Source organism: Chrysemys picta, unplaced genomic scaffold, assembly GCF_011386835.1.
Source record: "Chrysemys picta bellii isolate R12L10 unplaced genomic scaffold, ASM1138683v2 scaf807, whole genome shotgun sequence".
Taxonomy (NCBI): domain Eukaryota; kingdom Metazoa; phylum Chordata; order Testudines; family Emydidae; genus Chrysemys; species Chrysemys picta.
This window is the reverse complement of record NW_027053514.1, coordinates 12,501-20,000: the sequence shown is the minus strand read 5'-3', so window position 1 is coordinate 20,000 and position 7,500 is coordinate 12,501. Positions and strand designations below refer to the sequence as shown.

General features: G+C 69.6%; 1 non-coding gene across 1 annotated transcript; it reads left to right on the top strand.

Moving 5' to 3' along the window:
* Positions 1–3,369: 3,369 nt before the first annotated feature.
* Positions 3,370–3,488, top strand: LOC135979397 (5S ribosomal RNA). The gene has a single exon (XR_010596717.1). It is a non-coding gene; the product is annotated as a 5S ribosomal RNA (ribosomal RNA).
* The last annotated feature ends 4,012 nt before the right edge of the window (positions 3,489–7,500 follow it).

The window sequence follows — 7,500 nt, the reverse complement described above, 5'->3', positions numbered from 1 at the left end:
CCTGGTGGCCGAGAGGGGACTCGCACGGCAGGCAAGCCGCCCTGGGCTCACCCTCCCCGGCCGCAGCGAGGGACTGCCACCCGGCCGACTGGATCGGGCCCCTGGAAGTCTGGAAAAAAGAATGGAACCTGACGCCTCCGAGGAGGGGGCGCCCAGGGAAGGAGGGAGATCCGGGTTGACCTGGTGACCGGACGGGAAAGAGGCCACCGGGCGTCCCCCCCCCTTAAAACCTAGGGGTTGACCTGGTGGCCGGAAAGCGAACCGGCCAGCAGGTGAACCCTTTCGATTCCACGGGTTGACCTGGTGGCCGGAAAGCGAACCGGCCAGCAGGTGAACCCGTTCGATTCCACGGGTTGACCTGGTGCCCGGGAGGGGACTCTGAAAATTTTTCAGCCCTTTCGACTCGGGGTTGACCTGGTGGCCGAGAGGGGACTCGCACGGCAGGCAAGCCGCCCTGGGCTGACCCTCCCCGGCCGCAGCGAGGGACTGCCTCCCGGCCGACAGGATCGGGCCCCTGGAAGTCTGGGGGGGGGGGAAATCGCCCCACGCCTCCGAGGAGGGCTGCCCGGGCGGGCCTGGCCCCGGAGCTCGAAAAAAAAAAAAAGGATCGGGCCCACTAGAGACATGGACCAGGCCGCCCTGGGCTCACCCTCCCCGGCCGCAGCGAGGGACTGCCTCCCGGCCGACTGGATCGGGCCCCTGGAAGTCTGGAAAAAAGACTGGAACCTGACGCCTCCGAGGAGGGGGCGCCCAGGGAAGGAGGGAGATCCGGGTTGACCTGGTGACCGGACGGGAAAGAGGCCACCGGGCGTCCCCCCCCTTAAAACCTAGGGGTTGACCTGGTGGCCGGAAAGCGAACCGGCCAGCAGGTGAACCCTTTCGATTCCACGGGTTGACCTGGTGCCCGGGAAGCGAACCGGCCAGCAGGTGAACCCGTTCGATTCCACGGGTTGACCTGGTGCCCGGGAGGGGACTCTGAAAATTTTTCAGCCCTTTCGACTCGGGGTTGACCTGGTGGCCGAGAGGGGACTCGCACGGCAGGCAAGCCGCCCTGGGCTCACCCTCCCCGGCCGCAGCGAGGGACTGCCACCCGGCCGACTGGATCGGGCCCCTGGAAGTCTGGAAAAAAGAATGGAACCTGACGCCTCCGAGGAGGGGGCGCCCAGGGAAGGAGGGAGATCCGGGTTGACCTGGTGACCGGACGGGAAAGAGGCCACCGGGCGTCCCCCCCCCTTAAAACCTAGGGGTTGACCTGGTGGCCGGAAAGCGAACCGGCCAGCAGGTGAACCCTTTCGATTCCACGGGTTGACCTGGTGGCCGGAAAGCGAACCGGCCAGCAGGTGAACCCGTTCGATTCCACGGGTTGACCTGGTGCCCGGGAGGGGACTCTGAAAATTTTTCAGCCCTTTCGACTCGGGGTTGACCTGGTGGCCGAGAGGGGACTCGCACGGCAGGCAAGCCGCCCTGGGCTGACCCTCCCCGGCCGCAGCGAGGGACTGCCTCCCGGCCGACAGGATCGGGCCCCTGGAAGTCTGGGGGCGGGGGGAAATCGCCCCACGCCTCCGAGGAGGGCTGCCCGGGCGGGCCTGGCCCCGGAGCTCGAAAAAAAAAAAAAGGATCGGGCCCACTAGAGACATGGACCAGGCCGCCCTGGGCTCACCCTCCCCGGCCGCAGCGAGGGACTGCCTCCCGGCCGACTGGATCGGGCCCCTGGAAGTCTGGAAAAAAGACTGGAACCTGACGCCTCCGAGGAGGGGGCGCCCAGGGAAGGAGGGAGATCCGGGTTGACCTGGTGACCGGACGGGAAAGAGGCCACCGGGCGTCCCCCCCCTTAAAACCTAGGGGTTGACCTGGTGGCCGGAAAGCGAACCGGCCAGCAGGTGAACCCTTTCGATTCCACGGGTTGACCTGGTGCCCGGGAAGCGAACCGGCCAGCAGGTGAACCCGTTCGATTCCACGGGTTGACCTGGTGCCCGGGAGGGGACTCTGAAAATTTTTCAGCCCTTTCGACTCGGGGTTGACCTGGTGGCCGAGAGGGGACTCGCACGGCAGGCAAGCCGCCCTGGGCTCACCCTCCCCGGCCGCAGCGAGGGACTGCCACCCGGCCGACTGGATCGGGCCCCTGGAAGTCTGGAAAAAAGAATGGAACCTGACGCCTCCGAGGAGGGGGCGCCCAGGGAAGGAGGGAGATCCGGGTTGACCTGGTGACCGGACGGGAAAGAGGCCACCGGGCGTCCCCCCCCCTTAAAACCTAGGGGTTGACCTGGTGGCCGGAAAGCGAACCGGCCAGCAGGTGAACCCTTTCGATTCCACGGGTTGACCTGGTGGCCGGAAAGCGAACCGGCCAGCAGGTGAACCCGTTCGATTCCACGGGTTGACCTGGTGCCCGGGAGGGGACTCAGAAAATTTTTCAGCCCTTTCGACTCGGGGTTGACCTGGTGGCCGAGAGGGGACTCGCACGGCAGGCAAGCCGCCCTGGGCTGACCCTCCCCGGCCGCAGCGAGGGACTGCCTCCCGGCCGACAGGATCGGGCCCCTGGAAGTCTGGGGGCGGGGGGAAATCGCCCCACGCCTCCGAGGAGGGCTGCCCGGGCGGGCCTGGCCCCGGAGCTCGAAAAAAAAAAAAAGGATCGGGCCCACTAGAGACATGGACCAGGCCGCCCTGGGCTCACCCTCCCCGGCCGCAGCGAGGGACTGCCTCCCGGCCGACTGGATCGGGCCCCTGGAAGTCTGGGGGGGGGGGGGGGAATGGAACCTGACGCCTCCGAGGAGGGGACGCCCAGGGAAGGAGGGAGATCCGGGTTGACCTGGTGACCGGACGGGAAAGAGGCCACCGGGCGTGCCCCCGTTAAAACCCCTAGGGGTTGACCTGGTGGCCGGAAAGCAAACCGGCCAGCAGGTGAACCCTTTCGATTCCACGGGTTGACCTGGTGCCCGGGAAGCGAACCGGCCAGCAGGTGAACCCGTCCGATTCCACGGGTTGACCTGGTGCCCGGGAGGGGACTCTGAAAATTTTTCAGCCCTTTCGACTCGGGGTTGACCTGGTGGCCGAGAGGGGCCTCGCACGGCAGGCAAGCCGCCCTGGGCTCACCCTCCCCGGCCGCAGCGAGGGACTGCCCCTCCCCACCCCCCGGCTGACAGGATCGGGCGCACTGGAAGTCCGGGACAGTATTTTCCCCGACGCCGGGGAGGGCGGGCGGAGGGGCTCTGGCGGCCAGCCCGGGCCCCGGAGCTCGAAAAGGAAAAAAGGACCGGGCCCGCGAGAGACGGGGGCCCTGCCGCAGGGGGGGGGGCAGTCCGACCGGGGCTCACCGTGCGGCAGGCCCGGGCGTCGGCAGGGGAAAGCGGGCGAGGAGGCGCGGGGCCGGGTGCCTACGGCCATACCGGACCGAACGCCCCCGATCCCGTCCGATCTCGGAAGGTAAACCGTCCCGGGCCTGGCTAGTACTTGGATGGGTGACCGCCTGGGAATCCCAGGTGCCGTAGGCAGCTTTTCCCGGTCCGAGTCAGCTCTCTCTCCTTTTCTGGGGGGGAAGGAGAGGGGGGGACGGGCCGGAAAGCCCCTCGTCGCTCCTGCCGAGTCGGAGGTCGCGGCCGCAGGTCACGGGTCTGGGCGCCTGGGGTCCGGCTCCCCACCCACCCGGCTTCCTCCGCGGAGGACCCCCCCCGGGGCCACCGAAGCCGCTGGGGGAGACCCCGGGCATGGGGCGGACTGGCCCGGACCCTCCCGGCCGCCGGCCCGCAGGTCCGCCCCGAATCCCCCCCCGCGGCCACCCAGGCCAGGCCTGGCCAGGCGGGACGGACGGCGGGTGTCCAGCGCCCAGCGGCTTCCTCCAGCGGGGACCCACGGACCCCAAAGCCGCAGGGGGAGGCCCCGGGCCCGGGACGGACTCGCTCGGACCCCCTGCGCCCGGCCGCCGGCCCGCGGGACCGCCCCGAATCCCCCCGCGGCCACCCAGGCCAGGCCTGGCCAGGCGGGACGGACGGCGGGTGTCCAGCGCCCAGCGGCTTCCTCCAGCGGGGACCCACGGACCCCAAAGCCGCAGGGGGAGGCCCCGGGCCCGGGCCCGACTCGCTCGGCCCCCCCGCCTCCCCTGCGCCCGGCCCCCGGCCCGCGGGACCGCCCCGAATCCCCCCGCGGCCACCCAGGCCAGGCCTGGCCAGGCGGGACGGACGGCGGGTGTCCAGCGCCCAGCGGCTTCCTCCAGCGGGGACCCACGGACCCCAAAGCCGCAGGGGGAGGCCCCGGGCCCGGGCCCGACTCGCTCGGCCCCCCCGCCTCCCCTGCGCCCGGCCCCCGGCCCGCGGGACCGCCCCGAATCCCCCCGCGGCCACCCAGGCCAGGCCTGGCCTGGCGGGACGGACGGCGGGTGTCCAGCTCCCAGTGGCTTCCTCCAGCGGGGACCCACGGACCCCAAAGCCGCAGGGGGAGGCCCCGGGCCCGGGACGGACTCGCTCGGCCCCCCCGCCTCCCCTGCGCCCGGCCCCCGGCCCGCGGGACCGCCCCGAATCCCCCCGCGGCCATCCAGGCCAGGCCTGGCCTGGCGGGCCGGTGTGCGGCTCCCCCGGGCTTCCTCCCCCGACGACCCGCGCCCCCCTGAGCCGCAGGCGGAGACCCCGGCCCCGGGGCGGACCGGCCCGGGCTCGCTCGAGCCCCCTGCGCCCGGCCCGCAGGACCGCCCCCCCGAATCCCCCGGGAGAGGCCCGGCCTGCACGCCACTGACGACCCGCGGCCCCCAAAGTCGCAGGAGGCGCCCCCCCCCGGTTAGCCCCGTCTCGCTCCGCGCCCCCCGCCCCTCGCTGCCGGGACCGGGCGCCGCCCCAGAGTCAGCCGCAGCCGGCCGGCCTGAGAGCTGCCCTCCTGTGGACGACGGTGAGTTTACCTTGATACTAACCGGCCGTCAGCCAGGTCAACCCCATTGCTAGACTGGGGTGGACCTGGTGGCCGAGTGGGGACTTGGAACATTTGACAGCTGCTTCCCGGGGCTTGACCGGTTGTCCTGAACGCCCCCCACCCCCAGCCCCAGCCCCCGGCTCCTGCTCCCCTCTCCCCAGCCTCGGTGCTCCGCTCCCTGCCTCGGAGGCTGCCTCTCTGCGGCGCCTGCATCGCCTCCGAGGACGCGCACCCTCCGGAGGCTGGACGTAAACCCACCACTGCCGCTGACCCGGCTCTCCGAGGGACGACTGTGAGGCCTCCCCCCCCCCCCCACCCCCGGACCGCCCTGGGGACGACTGCTAAGCCTCCCCCACCGGACCGCCCGGGGCAAGACTGCTAAGCCTCCCTCCCACACACACACACACACACTGTCGGGGGAGGACTATTAAGCTTTCCCCCTGGAGCGCCCGGGGCGGACGACTGTTAAGCCTGCCCCCGGAGTCCTCGGGGGAGGACTATTAAGCTTTCCCCCCTGGAGCGCCCGGGGGGGGACGACTATTAAGCCTGGCCCCCGGAGTCCTCGGGGGACGACTATTAAGCCTCCCCCGGACTGGCCGGGGGGCGACTATTAAGCCTCCCCCGGACCTGCTCCGTCTCGACTATTAAGCCCCCCTCTGTGGTCCTCAAGACCACTGCCGTGCTGCCCTCGGAGTGGGGTGACACCCGGGCCGGAAAGCAAACCGGCCACCAGGTCAACCCGTCGAATCCAATGGGTTGACCTGGTGGCCGGAAAGCAAACCAGCCGCCAGGTCAACCCGTCGAAACCAATGGGTTGACCTGGTGGCCGGAAAGCAAAACGGCCGCCAGGTCAACCCAGTAGATTCAGCGGGTTGACCTGGTGGCCGAACGGGGACTTTGAAAATTTGACAGCCGCTTCCCGGGGGTTGACCTGTTGTCCCGGTGGGGACTTTGAACATTTGACAGCCGCCTCCCAGGGCTTGACCTATTGTCCCGGTGGGGACTTTGAGAATTTTACAGCCGCTTCCCGGGGCTTGACCTGGTGGCCGAGTGGGGACGTTGAACATTTGACAGCCGCTTCCAGGGGGTTGACCTGTTGTCCTGAACGCCCCCCACCTCCCCCCCGGCTCCTGCTCCCCACTCCCCAGCCTCGGTGCTCCGCTCCCTGCCTCGGAGGCTGCCTCTCTGCGGCGGCTGCATCGCGTCCGAGGACGCTCACCCTCCGGAGGCTGGACGTAAAGCCTGACACCCGCCACCGCCGCCGACACGGCTCTCGGAGGGACGACTCTGAGGCCTCCCCCCACCCCCGGACCGCCCTGGGGACGACTGCTAAGCCTCCCCCCCGCCCACACCCACACCCACACTGTCGGGGGATGACTCTTAAGCCTCTCCCAGACTGCCTGGGGAACGACTATTAAGCCTGCCCCCCGGAGCACTCGGGGGACGACTATTAAGCCTCCCGCGGACTGCCCGGGGGATGACTATTAAGCCTCCCCTGGAACGACTATTAAGCCTCCCCCGGACTGGCCGGGGGGCGACTATTAAGCCTATCCTCGGGGGAGGACTATTAAGCTTTCCCCCTGGAGCGCCCGGGGGGACGACTATTAAGCCTGGCCCCCGGAGTCCTCGGGGGACGACTATTAAGCCTCCCCCGGACCTGCTCCCTCTCGACTATTAAGCCCCCCCTCTGCGGTCCTCAGCACCACTGCCGCGCTGCCCTGGGAGTGGGGTGACATCCGGTCCGGAAAGCAAACCGGCCACCAGGTCAACCCGTCGAATCCAATGGGTTGACCTGGTGGCCGGAAAGCAAACCGGTCGCCAGGTCAACCCGTCGAATCCAATGGGTTGACCTGGTGGCCGGAAAGCAAACCGGCCGCCAGGTCAACCCAGTAGATTCAGCGGGTTGACCTGGTGGCCGAACGGGGACTTTGAAAATTTGACAGCCGCTTCCCGGGGGTTGACCTGTTGTCCCGGTGGGGACTTTGAACATTTGACAGCCGCCTCCCAGGGCTTGACCTGTTGTCCCGGGGGGGACTTTGAACATTTGACAGCCGCTTCCCGGGGCTTGATCGGTTGTCCTGAACGCCCCCCCCACCCACCCACCCCAGCCCCCGGCTCCTGCTCCCCTCTCCCCAGCCTCGGTGCTCCGCTCCTTGCCTCAGAGGCTGCCTCTCTGCGGCAGCTGCATCCCGTCCGAGGACGCTCACCCTCCGGAGGCTGGACGTAAAGCCTGACACCCGCCACCGCCGCCGACCCGGCTCTCCGAGGGACGACTCTGAGGCCTCCCCCCACCCCCCGGACCGCCCTGATGACGACTGCTAAGCCTCCCCCACCGGACCGCCCGGGGGAAGACTGCGACGCCTCCCGCCAGGCCCCCACCCAGCCTGGGGGAAGACTGCTAAGCCTCCCCCCCCACACACACACACACACTGTCGGGGGATGACGATTAAGCCTCTCCCGGACTGCCCGGGGGACGACTATTAAGCCTCCCCTGGAACCACTATTAAGCCTGCCCCCGGAGTCCTCGGATGACGACTGCTAAGCCTCCCCCACCGGACCGCCCGGGGCAAGACTGCTAAGCCTCCCTCCCACACACACACACACACT